Genomic DNA, 20,184 nt, shown 5'->3' with positions numbered 1-20,184 from the left:
AGTGTTACCATCTGCATAAGGATATAGGATATATACAATAAATGATATATTGTTTAATTTTGGAAAACCAAGAAGCAAGCCCAAACCACTGTAAGGAAAGAACAATATTGCTGCTAACAGATGAAGTCTTCCCGGAGAAAATGAACTGGACCAAGCGAGGCATCACAGTGTGGCTCTTGTTGTGTACAAGAGCTGCTCCCAGGGAAGTCAGTGGGTAACGTCAGGGCATCTGCAAGCACCTGTAGGGTGAGCCATGCACTGCAGTCTGGCAGAAATACATTCCCAGGGAGAGGGCTATTCGGTTTTTTGTTTTGTTTTGTTTTTGCTTTTCAGCTCCATGACCTAACTCTAGGTCTCGGGAGTGGGTCAAACCTGAACACATGTGGAGTTGAAACAACTGCAGGCACCATTGGGAGGGCAGGGACTCCACCCACACCCAATCAAGGCAAGATCTAGAAAAGAATCAGAGCTCCGCTGATCTGGGCATTCTCTTCCTCCAGCTAGGATCTTGGGGATAATGCCCCAACTCTATCTGTCTATATGCTAAGTCCCAGGACTCCCTCTGGACTGGTTGAACAGATTGCCTTCTGAGCCTGGGGCATGACCGTCACTCAGTAGATCTCTGGTTTACTGAACCCATATCTTTTTGTTTAGTGATTTACACTCTTTTGGTGGAACTTAGCCTCCAGTAGCTTGCTGAGAAAGGCTGCATGGGAAAGTATTTGGGGATCATGGCTATTTGAAAATGTTTTTGTCAAACCGTCATATGTGGCTGATACCCTCACTGAGAATAGAATTCTAGATTGAAGATTACTTTCCTGCAGACTGCTGAAGGTATTGGGTCACCTTCTAGCCCTCAGGGTTGCTATGAGCAGTCTGAATCTGCTGTAATTCTGTTTTCTTTTTCTCTCTGGAAGATCATAGAATCTTCTTTTTTTTTAAATACCGGTGATCTGAAATTCCAGCACTGTGCCTTGAGTTGAGTGTCTTTTCATCCATGATAATGAACACTTGTCCCTTTCAGTTTGGAAATTTGCTTTCTGCAGAATTTCTTGAGTATTTCATGAATGGTTTCATCCCTTCCATTTTCTCTGTTCTCTTTCTTCTGGAACCCCTATTATTCTTTTAAAAACTCTTTTTAAATTTATTTTTTATACGGCAGGCTCTTATTAGTTATCTATTTTACACATATTAGTGTATAGATGTCAATTCCAATCTCCCAATTCATCTCACCTTCCCCACCTCTAACCCCACGTGGTGTCCATATATTGTTCTCTACATCTGTGTCTCTATTTCTGCCTTGCAACCCGTGGAACCCCTATTATTCTGATGTTGGGTCTCTTCGTCTCAACTTCCATTTTTGTTTCTTTCTTGTTTTCAATCTGTCTTTTTGCTCTAATTTCTAAGTTGTTTCCTTAACTTGATTTTCTAATGCTTTTATTGATTTTTTAAAAAAAATTTCAACGATCATATCTTTAATATCTAAAGCTCTTTCTAAATCTTGGAATGTTTTCTGATGGTATCCTGTTTTTGTTTCAGTTCAGGGATACACAAATGTTTTCTTATCTCTCTGAAAACAAAATATGTTTTTAAAAACTCCCTGCACAGTGTCTGTTTCTTCCAGGTTGCTTTTGTCCTGTTTGTTTTGGTCTCTTTCTTCCACATTAAAGGATTTCCTCAGATTTGAGGTATTTCTTGGGTCTGTTGACAATGAAATACTAAAAAAAAAAAAAATTTTAAGCTTTGAGTGCATGAGGGACTGTCCACTTGGACCTTCACAGCAGGCTGATCTGGGGGCCTAGGTGTTGGGAAATCCAGTGTGTCCGTGTTTTTTTAAGTCTTTCCTTTACGCTAGACACTTTCCAACCTCCTCCCCGGAAGGGAAGGGTTTGGTTTCAGAATTCTAGAAACCAAGCTAGGGGTGAAGGTTGGAGCCATGGGGGTGTGCTGTTTCCACATTCAGCATTAAAATGCATATGGTTCCTTTATCCCTGTTTTCTGTAAAGGGCCCATATCGTCAGCTGAGCCTGGCATCCCCCAATCCAGAAAAGCTGTGCTTCACCCTCTCCTGAGGATAATCTTACAGGCTTCTTCCAGAGTGGGGGGAAATCAGTTGCCAGGAATTGGGGGGGGGGTACCTGGGATCTAATAGCTTCCCAGATACCCCCCCAGATACCACCCCCCCAGTCCTTCCTGTTTTTAGCCCCACCCCCTTCCCCCGCCCCTTCACTCACAGAGAAACCTGGTACAGCCAGTTTCTTTGTCTTGGGCTGACTCTGCTGTGTCAATGAGTTTTGTGCTCCACCCTCCCCTTGGCTGCTTTGAATTCGGCTCTCCCAGGCCTGCCCAATGAGTTACCACTGTCCTTCTCTTCTTGTGGCTGTAGTTTCTGTTTTCTCAACATTGTGGGCTTCTTTTTTATTTTTTTCAAAAATCCCTCTTCTGGAAATTCTAGCGGGGTTTCAGGAAGGAGCAAAATTTGAGGCACGTATTCAATTTGTCATTGTAACCTGAACACTACCCTAGAAATCTGAGCTCCAATCTGCCCCTTAAAATTCAGTGTGGGAGTTCCTCATAGTTATGGAAAATTCATAAATTCAACTTATTCTGCAGACTTTGCCATGTGTGGCCACACACCAGACACTCTGCTGGAATCTGGGAATACAGATGTATTTAAGACATGGTACCATCCTCATGGATATCAGTTACGCAGAAGAGACATACTCACAGGAATGCAGTACTGGTCCACAATCCCTCACCCCAAACCCTTAGGGGTCCAATGGATCTTGGATTTCAGAATTTATCAGAGTTTAGAAAGATGATATGGGGCATATTTCATTATTCTCCTAGCACCCCAGTGGGGCCTGCAGCAACACCTGGGAATCAAAGGTGTTGCTTTGTATTGCTGTATATTGCTGCAGTGAAACGTGCTGATATTCACATTAAATAGGCGGGGAGAAGGACTATAAATAGTCTCACTTCCATCCAGGACAGGTTTTAAAAGCAAATGATTTAACAAACCAAGTCCAGTTTTCAGTTTGGGGATTTCTGTGTTGTTGGTATGGCCCTGTGACCCTCCACAATGTATTAAGTTCTATAAAGGAAGTGTGGACAAAGTACTGTGGATACAGGCTGCAGGGAGCGGGGAAGGCTTCACAGAGGAGGTGATATTTGAGCTGGACCTTGAAGAATGAATAGGAGCTCCCCAGAAAGGAAAGGGACTCTTACACTGTTGGTGGGAATGTAAATTGGTGCAGCCATTATGGAAAACAGTATGGAAGTTCCTCAAAAAACTAAAAATAGAGTTACCATATGATCCAGCAAACCCACTCCTGGGCATATACCCAGACAAAACTATAATTTGAAAAGATACATGCACCCCTATATTCATAGCAACACTATTTACAATAGCCAAGACATGGAAACAACCTAAATGCCCATAGACAGATGAATGGATAAAGAAGATGTGGTACATATATGCAATGGAATATTACTCAACCATAAAAAAGAATGAAATAATGCCATTTGCAGCAACATGTATGGACCTAGAGATTATCATAATAAGCGAAGTAAGTCAGAAAGAGAAAGACAACTACCATATGACATCACTATTACGTGGAATCTAAAATATGACACAAGGGCTTCCCTGGTGGTGCAGTGGTTAAGAATCTGCCTGCCAATGCAGGGGACACGGGTTCGAGCCCTGGTCCGGGAAGATCCCACATGCCGCGGAGCAACTAAGCCTGTGTGCCACAACTACTGAGCCTGCGCTCTAGAGCCCGTGAGCCACAACAACGGAAGCCTGTGTGCCTAGAGCCTGTGCTCTGCAACAAGAGAAGCCACCACAATGAGAAGCCCATGCACCACAATGAAGAGTAGACCCTGCTCACTGCAACTAGAGAAAGCCTGTGTGCAGCACTGAAGAGCCAATGCAGCCAGAAAATCAATCAATTAATTAATTTAATTAAATAAAAAAATCTCACTTTTAATTTCTAGTATGTAACTGTTGAACCATATAACCCACATAAACGAAAGCTTTTTGGAGGTCTCAACTTTTAAGACTGCAAAGAGAGCCTGAGACCAAGAAGTCTGAGGACATTGCTGCACGCCAAGATAAGTCACTGGCAGATTGGAACAAGAGGAGAGATTTTGTTCTAGAAAGATCCTTCTAAAAGCAGTGTGGAAGCCAGGTTAGAGTGGAACCAGGTTGCAGGCAGGTGCTCCAGTCAGGGAGTGAGAAGTGATGAGGAGAGAATCGGTGTGGCAATGGGGGTAAGAGAGGAAAGGATTTTTGCAAGGAACATTCCAGAAGTAGACATGTCAGGACGTGTTGACTATCTGCCCACTCTTGCCCCACCATTGCTCCTATCTCAGCAAGCATCACTTTCATCTACATTCCTTTTAGTCTTGGCTGACCGGTCTAACCGGCATCGAGCTTAATTTGCTCCAAAATAGACTCTTGATTTCCCCCAATCCAGACCAGCTTATCTTACAGATGAGGAAACTGAGACTCATAGAACTTAAGAACTTATTAGGGGGAATTCCCTGGCAGTCCAGGGGTTAGGACTCCACGCTCTCACTGCAGAGGGCGCGGGTTCAATCCCTGGTTGGGGAACAAAGATCCTGCAAGCTGCACGGCAAATAAAATCCCACGTGCTGTGTGGCATGGCCAACACAAACAAACAAAAAACTAACCAGGGTCATGGGTATAAACAGAAACAAGATTGAAGTCCTGGTTTCAGGTCGGCTTGTTTCTAAAACTCAGGCTCCTTCCCTGATCCTGGCATGCCTCTCTTCAAGCATAGAGGTGGGCTCTGGGGCCTGATTTGCATGCAAGATTCTCATGAACTCACTGAAAGACCTGTAGGGTCAGGGGACAGGGGCTGCCTGTTGACCTCTCTGGCAGGGCTGGAGTCTGAGAACGCCAGCTCTGTCCGGAAACCCTGGCTGGGGAGTTGGTAAAGGGGGAAGAATTTTTAACAAAGTCCCAAGAGGTGTCTCTTTTCCTCCTGATCCTTTCCTATCCCTCCAGCCTGCTCTGGCCAGTGTCAGTCACTGCCACGTAAATTAAGAGAGGCAGAGAGGCCAGGCTCGGTGATCCCCAGGTAATTTAACAGCAGAGTCCTTTAAACCATCAGACCCTGCGGCCTCAGAAGGGTTGCTTTCCAATCAGGTGTATCAGAGTGGTCTCTAGAGGCTAAATGAAGCTCCCGCCTACATCAGGGAAAAGGGAGACAGGCACAATCAAATCTGAAGACGTGGTTATTGAGGGACTAAAGTGAGGGCGGGGTGGGGGGGGTGGGGAAGGGGGGGCCGAGGTCCAACAAGCCTGGCTCCAAGAAACTTACAGCCCGGTTGGGAAACGAGACAGGGTCACGTGACTGGTGTCCGCCGCCGCCGCCGCCGCCGCCGCCGCCGCCGCCGCCCCCACCCCGGCTGGCAGTGCAAATGAAATCACGGCCACAGTAATACCCTGAATCACAAGCTCTCGACGTCCCCACTCATTTCACTACAGGAAATGCAGCGCTTTCCTAGAACGTGGTTTTCCAGGGGTACGGATACGTGCCCGAGTCCTGGCGCCGCGCGCTGCCTGCGAGCGGAGCGTCCCCTAGAGGCAGTCGGCTGCCAGCTCCCTCCCGCGGTGTACAGATGTGCTGGGGCTCCACCTCTGTTTAGAGCGCGTGGTGGCCCGGGAAGAACCTTCCAAAAGGTATCTTTTGAAGCGAGAGGGAGAAGAAAACGTCTTCCCTTTGTGTTACCCTCTGTCCCACAGCAAAGCGGCCAGGGTTCCAAACGATTTTTTCCCATCAGTTCCCCCTATTTCCTCTGGGGGGCGCGCGCTGCCAGGACCTGATTGAGGGTGAGCTGCTCACATGCTTAACTGTCTCTTCTATAGGCCTCCGGGCTGACCTTGAGGTATGCTCAGGGCAGGGAAATCTGCAGCCCCCTCTTAAGGTTGGAGATCTGAGAGCAGCCATCTCAATCACGCCGAAAGACCCGAGTTCCTGCATCCAGCAGGAGGGGGCAGGAGGAGAGAATATTTACTGAACCTTCAGTGGCCACCACTGTTCTAAGCACTTTTTACATGTACTTACCCCTTTGATGGTCACAACAACCATATGAGACAGATACTATTACTATCCCCATTTCACAGTCAGGCTTGGGAGGGTTAAGTTGCTTGCCCAGTGTCCCACAGCTACTGATGGCGGAGGTGGATTCAAATCCAGACTAGCTGGGGCTGTAGGCCACACTGTACTGGGTTGTGAGGAGGCCCACTGGCCTGAGACACCCCAGGAGGCTGGTGGGGAGGACAGCAAGATTAGAAATGATGATGCTGTTGGTCAGATTTGTGTGTAGTTAGGGGAGGCTATGGTCTGCAGTTAATCAAACACTAGGTGTTGCTGTGAAGCTATTTTGTAGATGTGATTAGTCTATAATCAGTTTAAGTAAGGGAGATTATTCTAGATAATCTTAATCTGAGTGGGTCTGAGTCAATCAATCTAAAAGCTTTTTTTTTTTTTAATATTTTCAGGCTAGCTGTCATTCTGGGGAGAGCTGGAAAATCCCAAATTGAATGAGATAAGAAATCTAGCTCAGATATTGCAAAATGAAGAAAGAGACATTTTTGCACTCCCAAGTGTATGGGCCAAGCAGATCCACACCTATTACACCATTTTAACATCCTGGACCTGCTTCAGGGTGGGACAGAAAAATAGAGACACAATAACACTAACCAACCTTAATACTAAGAGTAATAACTACCTTATAGTAAGAGATTATCGGGTGTCCGGTGTTGTGCTTTACTTATATTACCTAACTTAATGCTGACAATCTTGTGAACTAGGGATGGTTATGAGCCCCATTTACAAAAGAGGGGCTGAGACCCAGAAGGATGAAATGATTGCCCCAATGTTCCATGGCTGGTGAGTGAGTCAGGATTCAAGACCCCACCTGTTTGCCTCCAAAGCTGTACTTTAACTCCTATGCTATACTGGTCTCTGACACAAATGACTGGAATTCCCCCTTCGGACCTACCACTTCTCCTTCGGAGCTCCCAGAGACTTACAGGTGCTCCTCAGCTACCACAAGAGACCTCTTTTTCTCCCTCCTGGCATCTGTCCTTGTCCTTTGATCATCCCCACTAGGAAGCTCCCAGACTCAGTTTCTCTGCTCTGGGCTGAAGATATTGTTTGTGTCATTGCCTGAGGACTGGGTTCATGCTGCTGTTCCAATAATCTTACTCTCCCATCATCTTCTTCTTGGCTAGCAGCGCTATTCACAATAGCCAAAGTATGAAGAAAACCCAGATGTCCATCAACTGATGAACAGATGAATAAAAATGTGATCTATCCATATTATTCAACCATAAAAAGGCACGAAGGACTGATACATGCTACAACATGGGTGAACCTCAAAAACATGATGCCTAGTGAAAGAAGCCAGACGCCAACTGTCCTATACTGTACAATTCCACTTATATGAAATACCCAGAATACATACATCTATAGAGAAAGAATGCAGACTAACGATTGCTAGACACTAGCAGGAGGGGAACACAGGGAGTGATTGCGTAATGGTTACAAGGTGTCCTTTGGAGGTGATGAAAATGTTTTGGAACTAGATAGAGATGAGGGTTGCACAACATTGTGATTGTACTAAATGCCACTGAATTGTACATTCTAAAAATGGCTCATTTTATATTGTGTGAATTTTGCCTCAATAAAAATATATACACACAGAAATAAATAAGTAATGCCAGGTCCCCTGTGTATATCCAGTTATATCACTCTTTCATCTGACTTACTTTTGTCTTCATGTCAGCCATCCTTGGTACAAGATCCTGGGCTGGGGCTGGCCTAGCAGCATAGCCCTGCTCGGCCTTAAGGTCCCCTGCCCTCTGGTCCCCACTGTGTCTTCCCTGGCAAGTGGGGAAAACTGCCCCTTCAGGGGACCTCTCCCACCTGGTGCCTGCCATGGGGATTAGAGTACCTATTAGTCTGGGCTCTTCACTGCAAGTGACAGGAACACACACTGGCTGATTAAGCAGAAAAGGAGCTTATTAAAAGAATTGGTTAAGGGCTTCCCTGGTGGCGCAGTGGTTGAGAGTCTGCTTGCCGATGCAAGCGACACGGGTTCGTGCCCCGGTCCGGGAAGATCCCACATGCCGTGGAGCGGCTGGGCCCGTGAGCCATGGCTGCTGAGCCTGCGTGTCCGGAGCCTGTGCTCCACAACAGGAGAGGCCACAACAGTGAGAGGCCTGCGTACCGCACACACACAAAAAAAATAATTAAAAAAAAAAAAAAAAAAAGAATTGGTTGAGACTTTGCCTGCGCCCACCCCGAGCCAGCGATCCTCCACGAACCCCACATCCAGTGAGACATGCTGCGCGCCGACCGAGTGGACATGGGCAGAGCGATGGTAGCCAGGCTCGGACTGGGGCTGCTGCTTCCGGCACTGCTCTTACCTATGCAGATTTATTCGAATCAAACAACGGTTGTAACACCTTCAAATACTTCTCCCAGCATACCTCAGCCGCCCCCAATCCAGAGAATGCTACCACCGAGGCAAGAGATGGTACTCTGCAGTCAAGAGCCAGTCTCTTCGTGATCTCTGTCTCCCTTCTACATCTCTACTGGTAAGAGACTCAAGCCAAGAAACATCTATACTTCCTCATCCTCTCAACCTAATTCAAATGGCATCCAGACATCCGGCGTGCCAAGGAAAAAAACAAAAAAAATCCAGGTCGGCTTCCCTGGTGGCGCAGTGGTTGAGAGTCCGCCTGCCGATGCAGGGGACGCGGGTTCGTGCCCCGGTCCGGGAAGATCCCACATGCCGTGGGGCGGCTGCGCCCGTGAGCCATGGCCGCTGAGCCTGTGCGTCCGGAGCCTGTGCTCCGCAACGCGAGAGGCCACAACAGTGAGAGGCCTGCGTACCGCAAAACAAAAAAAAAGGTCTTCATTGAATGAATCTGCTAATTCCACACATTTTATTGACAGAAACTGTTGAGGATCCCAAATTTGATTGGTTTGACTAGATGATGAATGTCAATATTAAATCAGCTGGCATTTCCTGTACAAGATGAAGAGAGACAACATCCAAAATTAGTTAAGAGATGATTTCCTTAAATGTGGCTTAAGAAGTACGGACACATAAAACTCTACCTTGAAAGTGAGGATAGAGTTTATCTTACTTAGAGATAAAGAAGGGGATGTGGAGCAGGGATTCAGTTTTTATTTGGTTCCTTAAATTTATAAGGCCATGAAACAAGGAGGTAAAACAGAAAGCTTCCACGATTCTACTTATATGTACATTAGAAGGAACTTCCAGCTGTTACTGTAAATCCTCAATGTGTTGTTTCAGCGGTACTAACTTAATGCTGATGTACTCTGGATAAAATTTTTTTTTTTTTTTGCGGTACGCGGGCCTCTCACTGCTGTGGCCTCTCCCGCTGCGGAGCACAGGCTCCGGACGCGCAGGCTCAGCGGCCATGGCTCACGGGCCCAGCCGCTCCGCGGCACGTGGGATTTTCCCGGACCTGGGCATGAACCCGCGTCCCCTGCGTCGGCAGGCGGACTCTCAACCACTGCACCACCAGGGAAGCCCTCTGGATAAAATTTTATGTTAAGCTGCCACTGTTCTCTTGGAAACTGAACTCTGTCCTCTGGGGTTTGGGTTTGACATTGCATTTGAATTTTTATATAGTCATTGATATGTACCAGGGCAATAATGGATTGGAACCTACCCCAAATCCAAGCATAATGAGTACATTTTGCTTATATACTTATCCACTATTGTTATTCAAAAAGAGCACTAGATTCTTTTAGCGAAACAGATAACAAAGAGTAAAATTACATGGATCTCAACTAATTTCAAAATGCTTTTTTCTTCTGCATATGTCAAATACTTTTAAGAGTTTCTGTTTGGAAGGTAAAATTGACAAGTCTTGAAATTAAAAAGGCAAATATGTGAAGAGGCCCGGCTGTAAATCAAATATTTGGGAAGTGAAGACTGGAAGCCCGCTTACCTTAGAATCAGAAAAACTTTTATACTCTTTTCTGTAAATACTTCTTTTTAAACTGAATCAGAATAGCCCCATTTGGAACACTTTCTGTATCATTCAATCTTTTTAGATAGTCAGAACCTGGTCCTAAGCCTAAAGTGGGCTTGATTTTGGAAAGTAAACCTTTTCACAACTGCCTGATGCACAGAAACCTTTTTAAAAATAGACACTCCCTAAAGTCTTTTGTTCGCATGGTCACACACTGATGCTTAGGTGTTCCAAAATCTAAAATGGCCACAGTAGTCTTGATTACCAAAGTCATTTTTTTTCCATCTTTAGAAACCTACACTGGAACAACCGTATCCAACAGATCTCAAGCTACTGTGTGTGAACATTCCCTTTTGTTTTATACCGGAATGCTATACATCTCTTTTGGATTGTATATTGTGTGTGTGCATTTATGCTTTGATTCAGAGTAACTTCTCATGTTAATGGAATTGATTTGCATTAAACACAAACTGTAAATTAAAAGAAATGGCTGAAAGAGGTTGAGGGGCTGACGGACCTGGCTCGAGGCTAAGCTTCAAGGATCGAGGCCCTTAAATGGCCATAGAAACAGCTGGATGAGCGAAACGCCACCATTGCAGCTCCTCGAGGACGTTTCTGCGCCAGGACTTCTCCCTAAAGCTGAGCGTTTGGAGCCACTCACCACACAGAGCATCCTTCCTCGAGTTCTCACTTCCTTCTCCTCATCTACCCGGGTGAGTCTGATTGGTGAAACTGGGTCACATGTCTGTGCCTTAGCTGCAAGGAAGGCTGGGAAGCCAACATTTCTGGGTCCCACCATGGAGAGATGGGGCTCATAAGGCTGGAAATTTCTCAAGTATAGCAAGGTGTTGAAAATGTGGCAGGCGTACAGAAAACATGACAAACAGCAGACACAGTGTTTATTATTCCTGAACTGTTTAAAGGACCATGCAGCAGCCCTAGCTCATTTGACATCATCTTTCTTTTCTTTTTTTTTTTTTTTTTTTTTTTGTGGTACACGGGCCTGTCACTGTTGTGGCCTCTCCCGCTGCGGAGCACGGGCTCCGGATGCGCAGGCCCAGTGGCCACAGCTCACGGGCCCAGCCGCCGCGGACCGGGGCACAAACCCGCGTCCCCTGCATCAGCAGGCGGACCCTCAACCACCGCGCCACCAGGGAAGCCCTCTTCCGTCTTTTAAAAGTCTTTATTGAATTTGTTACAATATTGCTTCTGTTTTATGTTTTGGTTTTTTGGCCGCGAGGCATATGGGATCTTAACTCCCCGACCAGGGGTCAAACCCCCACCCCCTACATTGGAAGGTGAAATCTTAACCACTGGACCACCAGGGAAGTCCCTGACATTAGCATTCTCACGAGGCAGCTTGGGACTTCTGCAAGCAGAGACACAGCCTGGCCAGTACTGGTTTTTGACTGTCCAAAAACTTTACACCCCTCCTTCCCCTCCCCCAGACATGTAGGTCTCATGGGGCTGTCAGTCATAAAAATCACCCACCCTACCAACCCCTAGTTATGGGGTAGATAAATAACTCAGACTGGATCACCATTGTATCCCATTTCCCAACAAGAGTGGTTGATCCAAGGGGGTCCTTGACCCAAATCCTTGGGATTGATATGATGATGTATGTGTGGGTGGAGAAGCTCTCTTTTGCCCTGGAGTTGTTAATCTGGAAGGAAATTTATTTATTTCAGCTGGTGGCTATCTTCCCTGGCCACATGAAAACACTATATGCAGTGGGAGAAAATTAGGTCAGCCTAGAGTGAAGCAGAGATGAGAGATGGTGAGACAGCCAGGAAAATACGGTTTCATCTTCTGGATCCAGCTAAGCCTGAAGTCATTCCATCTCTGGTTTTTAATTACATGAGCCAATAAGTTCCTTTATACAGCTGCAGCTACCGGGAGTTGGATTTCTATCATAACTGAGTCTTTGTAATAGACCACCCAATCCCTAGTGGGAAATTTACTACGAAGCACTTTTCTATCCATTATCTTATTTGATAGTGGGCTTTAAAGTAAGGAAGAGAGAGCTTTAATAATAAAAAAAATAGTGAATATTATTATCAACTCAATACGTAGAAGAATACTTGAACTCGGAGAGGTTAAGGGACTTGGCCAAGGTCACACACCTAATTGTGGTCTGACTTGGATTTGAACTAAGTTCTTCCTGCCTTAGTGTTCAGCACTTGTCCTAGGATGTTTATAGGGGCTCCCCCCATAAACAATGTCAAATTTTATTTTCAGAACTAATGCCGTTCCTCACAGTTTACTCTAATCCTTGGTATACTCGGGCCTTTCAAAGTCAGGTCTCAGCTCCTGAAAACATAATAAAGAACTGAAAGAGCTTATGCAGTTATTCTTCCTAGGGTGTTGTCATTTTCAAAATGTGTAAAGGTCAAGGTATAAAGCTTTGAAGGGGAAATTTCAGTCACTGATTGTGGACAGGAGGGACTCAGATCCCCTGGAACCTGAATCCCCATACCTACATTTATGGGAAAATCTGGCCTTTTCCCTAGGCCTTTTCCTAGCTAGAACATTTTTTTCTGGGAAACCCAAGAATTTCTAGACAGTAGGGGACACAGAGTCAACAGGTCTTTGGAGCCTGATACAATTCATGGGACCCTACACTCACCAAACCAGGCCAGCCCCTGGAGGTTAGTTATTTGGGAAGGAAAGGTGATAGAGAAGGATCATGGAAATTGAAATTCATTGAGCACATGCTAAGAATGGCAAATAGAATTCATCTCCACCCTCAACTACACTCATGCATTGACAAGAATGCCAAGGCAGCCTCCAGGCTCAATTAGTAAAGTCTGCCCTGGGTGCAGGATAGGACCTGGTGTAGCCAACAATCTGCCCTTTCTGTCTATGAGCCAGGCTCTTTACGTCCTTAACCGCAAATTCTCACAACCTCTGAGCTGGGAGTTACTTATTTTCCAGAGGAGGAAACTGAGTTTTAGAGAGGATGTTACTTACCCCATGGGAAAGCTGTTAAGTGGGTGAGTCATTAAGAATTCACAAATAAAATAAACAACACACTACCCCAACAAAAACAGCAACATTATGTATCATTTACTGTGTGCTTTCCACATGTAAGACACTGCAGTAAGCCTGTGTGTGTATTATCTTAGTTCGTGTCCCAAAAGGCTGGTGGGGTAATTCGCCATTTGACAGATGAGGGCAGTGAAGAGCTGAGAATCCAAGTGTCATGTCTGACGTCACCGGCTTATCAGGAGCAGAGCGGAGGTGGAAGCTGGGTGTGCCCAGGGCTCTGGTGCCTGGCTCTCTGACTGTTACTTCACCCTGGGTTATTTTCATAATGCGTTGTGGTTTGGTCAGGGAGGGGGATTCTGAGAATGTGATGGGCTAAAATATGACAATTCTGGCAAAAACTGGCTCAAGTGTTTCTGGAGAGTCTTTCTAATAAACCCCTCTGCAAGGATGGTTTCCACACATCAGGCTTGTTCAGAACAGGCCCATCCCTTGTGGCCAGCCGCCCATTTTAGGCTTTTTGAGCAGCCGACTCCCCACCATGGTACTTACAGCCCCGCCTGCCCAGCCTTTTCCCATCTGGCTGAGTCAGAGGCCTACGGAACTTCCTGCATGAGGAGGCAGCCTTGGGAAAAATCCTCGGGTGTTTTCATCCAAAACACTAGGCAGCTTGGTACTTGACAGGAGCGTGGCCACTGGTCCTGGCTGGGTGATCTTCAGCCAATGGAGGTTTTCTCATCTGGAAAGCAAGAAGGATGGCTTATGTGACGTGCAAGTGACTTTGCTGCTCTGAATGGTGTGAAAGGCCTGAGATCATCTCTGTGGTCACCCTCAGACCCTGTTCACTCTTGTCCTCTCTCCCTCTCCCCTCACTCAACAGATTGCTAATAAGTTTTCCAACATCTTATTAAGAAAATTTTCAAACAGCACCAGAATTGAATCCATTTTACACTGAGCAATCATAGACCCACCTGGCAGATTCCACCCAGTTCTCTTCAGCTTGTTTCCCTGGTGACCATGGAGGCAGAAAGCCCCCCAAACACAGCTCCCTGAGGACACAGCGTGAGATTCAGTCAGTTTTCCCCACTGTTCGTATCCCTCATGCATCCCCCGCTTGCCCCTAACTCCTTTCTCTGCTGGTAGTCATCTCTCTGGCCCTATGAATGTCCATGACTTGCTGTAATGACCCCAGATGAGACCCTCGGTGCCCTTCTCACAGGACCTCAGGGAGGGAAGGAGCTTGCCAGGTGGGACGTGGGGCAGGGCACCCATTTCTCAAGAGGTCACTTTGTGCCCGGCACTTGTCATATGCTGTTGTTTGTATAACATTTCTCCCCCAGAGATGTGGAAGTAATAAGTAATCGATGTAGAAACTTCGGGAAACTCCACAAAAGCCTAATAAAAGTCTGAAAACCATCCATGAGCTCCGCCCGCAGACAGCAGTACTAGCATGTCCCTCATTGAGGGCCTACTGCGTGTTGGGCGTTGTGTGTATTACACGTATTTCCTCAGTAACCATATTCAGTAGGTATATATTTATTATTATTGCCAATTCCCAATTGTGAAAACTGAAAGGCAGAGAAGTTAGGTGATTGACTTACATCCGCACAGCTAGGAAGGGGAGGAACTGGGATTTACACCCTGTCTGTTCTAGAGTTTGTTTTCACCACCAGCCTAAACTGTTTCCCTGAACCTGTTATACGTGGTTTAGGTTTTTTTCTGGGCAGTAACATTTGAAATGCACATGTATATTTATTTTTAATAAAATCAAGATCATGTTATTTTGTTTTTTATTTTATTTTTATTTAAAAAAAAATTTTTTTGGGCTACACCACGTGGCTTGTGGGATCTTAGTTCCCTGACCAGGGATTGAACCCGTGCCCACGGCAGTGAAAGCATAGTCTTTTTTTTTTTTTTTTTAAATTTTTGGCTGCGTTGGGTCTTTGTTGCTGTGCGCGGGCTTTTCTCTAGTTGCAGTGAGCAGGGGCTACTCTTCGTTGCGGTGCGCGGGCTTCTCATTGCGGTGGCTTCTCTTGTTGTGGAGCACGGGCTCTAGGTGCGCCGGCTTCAGTAGTTGTGGCATGCGGGCTCAGTAGTTGTGGCTCGCGGGTTCTAGAGCGCAGGCTCAGTAGTTGTGGTGCACGAGCTTAGTTGCTCCAAGGCGTGTGGGATCTCTCCAGACCAGGGCTCAAACCCGTGTCCCCTGAATTTGGCAGGTGGACTCTTAACCCCTGCGCCACCAGGGAAGTCCCCAAAGCACAGAGTCTTAACCACTGGTCTGCTAGGGAATTCCCTGAGATCATGTTATTTCATAACAGACTTCTTTCACTTAACATATTTAACCATTTCTATTCAGATATTAATCCTCAAAATAACTCTCTCAAATAGATAGTGTTATTTACATTTACAAATGAGAAAACTAAAGACTACAGAAATAAAGATGGAAAATGGAAGCTCAGAAAGGGAAATGACTGGCCCAAGGCAATGGTAAGGGGTCTAGTGGGATTTAAACATCGGACTAAAGCTGGTACATCCTACCCCCACCCCTGCCTGTCACACCCAGGGGCACAGCCTTCATGGGGTGGAGGAAGGCAACCGCAAAGCATTTTCTTCAAACCTCCCTAGATTAGATCACACTTAGTTGCCAACTGAAGCCTGGCTGCTTGCTTTCTCCTCCTCTCTGGAAGCTGGAGCTACTTTTCATGAAAAAGCTCTGCACACAGACGCCCCCATGCAGGGGGGACACTTGCTCACCTTTCCAAGATGAGAGATGGGTCATTTCCCAGCAGAAAAAAGACAATTGCAAGGATTAAATGAAGGAATGTATCCTACAGATTGTAACACTGTAGGAGTTCAGTAAATGATATCTAATCATCATGATCATCTTCATCCTCATCACTGTGGCAATAACAAAACTAGTTAAGGTACGATTTTCCTTGAGGATGTCTTTATAAACTTCACCACTAGGTGGCAGCTGCTACCACACTGGGTATTTGCTGCTCCGGTTTGGTGCAAGACAAGGATGTGTGTATAGCTATTTCTGCGGGCCGTCTTGGAAAGGGGGAGCATATGAAAAAATAACCCCAAAATTCCTATATTTGGATTGAGCTATTGCTTCTCCTGGCAGGACTGGCTCCTGCCGGCCTCACTACCTGCCTTTGCTTAAGCTTTTCCTCTGTTTCCATTCTACTCTTGTCAGATCTCACATCATTCTGCAAGCCTTTCCTGACCCCTCCACCTAGACCCCAGGTAACATAGCCTCTGTCATCCCTTCTCTCCCCTATCACAGCCCATGATTCCACCTTCCAGTCTCTGGGGGGAGGTGCCCAGTAGGACTTGGAGAGTGATGGTCATTCTGTAAATATTTACTGTTCTCCCTCTCTGTGCCAGGCATTAGGTGCTAGGGACCTGCAGGTGATCTTTCTTTGAATAAAACAAACCAGAATCGTGAAAAGGACCTCTGCCAAGGGAATCATCAGTCCTTGAAAATCAGGACTCTGTCCCTCTTTTCACTTCTTTATAGGTGCAAGGTATGACATGTTAAATAATAAATTAAAATAATAGGTCCTAAATATTGTATAGGACACATTAATACTAAAAAGTTATTTGTTGTCTATCTGAAATTCAAACTTAGCTGGGCATCCTGAGTTTTGGTTGTTTTTGGTTTGGTTTGTTTTTTGGTAAATCTGGCAAAAGGCCTTGTTTGCGCAGGGGAAGTACAACATGGCGTGTGACTGCAACTCCACGAAGGGCCCGTGAAGTACAAGCCTGCTCCTATGGAGAATCAAAGGTATTTTGAAGTTTAATGGGCTACTGTTTTTAAAACAGAAATCCCTCTTTCCAGGTGATTATATGTTTTGGGTCTTTTTAGTGGACCCCTCCTTAGAACTTAGACTCTCACCCCAGAAACATTTGGTGTGATTTACGGAAAAAGCTTTGGTCTTAAAGCAGAATCGTGGTAGGGGTGAGAGGGCAGGAGGAGAGGTAGGGGAGAGTGCTTTCTTTCACTACCCTTAGACAGGTTTAACTTCCAGCTGACCATGTCGGTCTTCGATGGAGCCTGCTACGTGATGTTCCTTTCTGGTCTTGAAGGTTGCATCCCAGGAGGACGTTCACTGCCCTGCCCATTCGGGTACAAATTGAGCCAATCAGAGGCTCCTCAGAGGGTGCACACAGACCTAGCCAGGTGGGCCGTCAGCTGATTCTGGACACTCTGCAGAGGCACTGGGGTGGAAAGAGCACTGGACCTGGAGTCTGAGACCTGGATCTGAGTCCTGGCTCTGCTACATTCCGGCTGGGTGACACTTAATCTGAAGTCATTCACTAATCTATTGCTTGGCTACTAGATTCCCTGCTAGGTACTGTGATATGAATAATGCTAATGAGACATTCCTCTTAAAGTCCCCAAAGTTAACTAATGTTGAGCAACTCACTTTACCTCTTCTTTTCCTAATCTGAGCCTCCATTTCCTAATCTGTAAACTGGGGATAATAATATGGACCTATAACCTTTTATCTAAAGCCCTAGGCACATGAGGGGCCAAATGCGCTTCCAAATTCAGGATGTTTCCGTTTTTAGGAGGGTAACATAGTGTATATACACCATGTATTCCATAGTAAGTAATTACAACACATGGCTATCAAAACAAATGACTTCACACTGGGTGGGATATGTTCCTCCCTCCCATGTGTGTACTTCCTGCCTCACCCATTCAGAAGTAGGATTTTTCCCCCCTCCCCTTGAATCTGGGCTGGCCTAGGACTGTTTTGGCCATTAGAGTATGGCAGAAGTGATAATGCCTTTCTGAGGACTTGCAGCTCTGCCTTGGTCTCTTAGAGCCTGAGTTACCATGTGGAAGTCTGATTATCCCGCTAGAGGGACCACATGAAGAGGCCCTGAGACCACATAGAGAGGAAAAGGGCCTCAGCTGAGCCCAGCCACACAGATATCCCTGTCAAGGCACCAGACATGTGAATGAAGGCATGTTAGACTCCAGCCCAGCCCAGCCACCAGCTGAATACGACCAAGGGACCACTGTTGATGCCATGTGAAATGGAAGAATCACCTGACTGAGCCCTGCCCAAATTCCTGACCCAAAATATTAGCTCTAGCAAAATGGTTTTTCCTTTAAGCTGATAAGTTCTGAGGTAGTTGGTTGCACAGCAATAGAAAACTGGAATCCCCAGTAGAAGAAGGAATCTCCTGACAGCCCAATCTGCCTCCTGTACCCTGGAGTCTGGTCTCCTCTAGAAGCTCTAGAGAGGTGTAGAAGAGGAAGAGGTGGACGGGATTAGTATAAAGAGCCCAGGAAGATTACCAAAGCTAAAAAGGAATATGCCCTTTAACCCATAAATTTTGTTTCTAGGAATCCATCCTACTGAAATCCTCCTGCACGTTCTTGCCAAAATGCACAAGCAAGAACGTTCACAGCCGTGGTGTTTGTGATCACGAACAATTGGAGGCAACCTAAATGTCTATTAGTAGAAGGATTAACTAAATCAAGATACAGTTAAACAATGCAACAGTACAGATGTATTTTTTTTTCAAATGAGGTAGATCTGTGTGTAGTGGTAAAGGAGCAGTAGAGTCATCAGACATATATCAATATGTTCTCAATATGTTGTTGAGGGAAACAAAGTAGGTTACAGAATGTTATATTGTTGTAAAATAAAGATACTTCTGTGTATATATACAGATGTATTTATTCTATCTCTGCATCTGTATCCAGTTCCAGCCCTATCTAGTTAGCTGTCTATCTATCTATCTAAATACCTATCAACCTACCGTCAGTCACTCATCTATCTATGTGGGAGGACGCTCTAGCAGATATTTGTTGCTTCTGCCTGTCCAGAGACATTCATTCTGGTTTCTTCTGGAAAGAGTATCCGGATCTCCTCTGGTGAACTATTTCTTCCCCACATTCCCGCTGGGTACTTTGAGTGGGACTCTTCCTCCCACCGCCCCTGGGGGTGGAGTGTGAGACTCAGCCCTGGCCAAGAAAAAAGAAAGCTGAACCCTAGGGAGGGTGGGAGGGAGGGAGACACAAGAGGGAAGAGATATGGGAACATATGTATATGTATAACTGATTCACTTTGTTATAAAGCAGAAACTAACACACCATTGTAAAGCAATTATACCCCAATAACGATGTTAAAAAAAAAAAGCTGAGGGCTTCCCTGGTGGCACAGTGGTTGAGAGTCCACCTGCCGATGCAGGGGACACGGGTTCGTGCCCCGGTCCGGGAAGATCCCACATGCCGCGGAGTGGCTGGGCCCGTGAGCCATGGCTGCTGAGCCTGCGCGTCCGGAGCCTGTGCTCCTCAACGGGAGAGGCCACAACTGTGAGAGGCCCGTGTACCACACACACACAAAAAAGCTGAACCCTATGTGGCTCATGTCCCAGTTACTATTCTGGGTTGCTTTACCTTGAAATATAGAAGTGTGAAACAACAATTTTATTATGTGCGTGGGTTCTGTGGGTCAGGAATGGACAGGGCACAGCAGGGACAGTTTTCTCTGTCCCACAGTGTTTGGGGCCTCAGCTGGGAAGACTCAAAAGCTGGGAGTGAGTGGCAGGTAAGGTCTGGAATCATCCAGATATGACTTCACTCACACATACGACAGCTGATACTGCCCGTCATCTGTGATGTCAGATGGGCTGCACGTGGCCTCTCCATGTGTCTCTTCAAGTGGGGTAACTTGGGCTTCCTTAGAACATGGTGGCTGGGTTTCAAGAGTGAGTGTCCCAAGACAGCAGGGTAGACGTGCACAGCACTTTTAAAATCCAGCCTCAGAAGTTACATAGTGAGTTCTGCTACGGCGTAGTCACAATGTCTGCCCTGGCCCAAGAGGAGAAGACATAGACCCTACCACTCAATGGGAGGAGTGTTAAGGTTACATAAATGGTGCAGGATGACAGATATTGTTCCAGTCATTGTTGGAAAATACAACCTGCCTCAACACATCTCATCAACTTGTCACATCGTTAGGAAACACTAGTCTGACATCTAAATCTTTTTTTTTTTTCATTTTAACATCTTTATTGGAGTATAATTGCTTTACAATGGTATGTTAGTTTCAGCTTCACAACAAAATGAATCAGTTATATATATACATAGGTTCCCATATCTCTTCCCGCTTGCGTCTCCCTCC

At 45.9% G+C, this 20,184-nt stretch overlaps 1 pseudogene across 1 annotated transcript; it reads left to right on the top strand.

Annotated features, from left to right (window-relative positions):
• The first annotated feature begins 8,033 nt into the window (after positions 1 to 8,033).
• On the top strand, positions 8,034 to 8,894 carry LOC307194352 (signal transducer CD24-like; annotated as a pseudogene). The gene has a single exon. The product of its transcript is annotated as a signal transducer CD24-like (transcript).
• The last annotated feature ends 11,290 nt before the right edge of the window (positions 8,895 to 20,184 follow it).

Source organism: Stenella coeruleoalba (genome assembly GCF_951394435.1).
Source record: "Stenella coeruleoalba genome assembly, chromosome: 11".
Lineage (NCBI taxonomy): Eukaryota > Metazoa > Chordata > Mammalia > Artiodactyla > Delphinidae > Stenella > Stenella coeruleoalba.
Note: the sequence above shows the minus strand (reverse complement) of the source record. Positions and strands in the feature narration are given on the sequence as shown.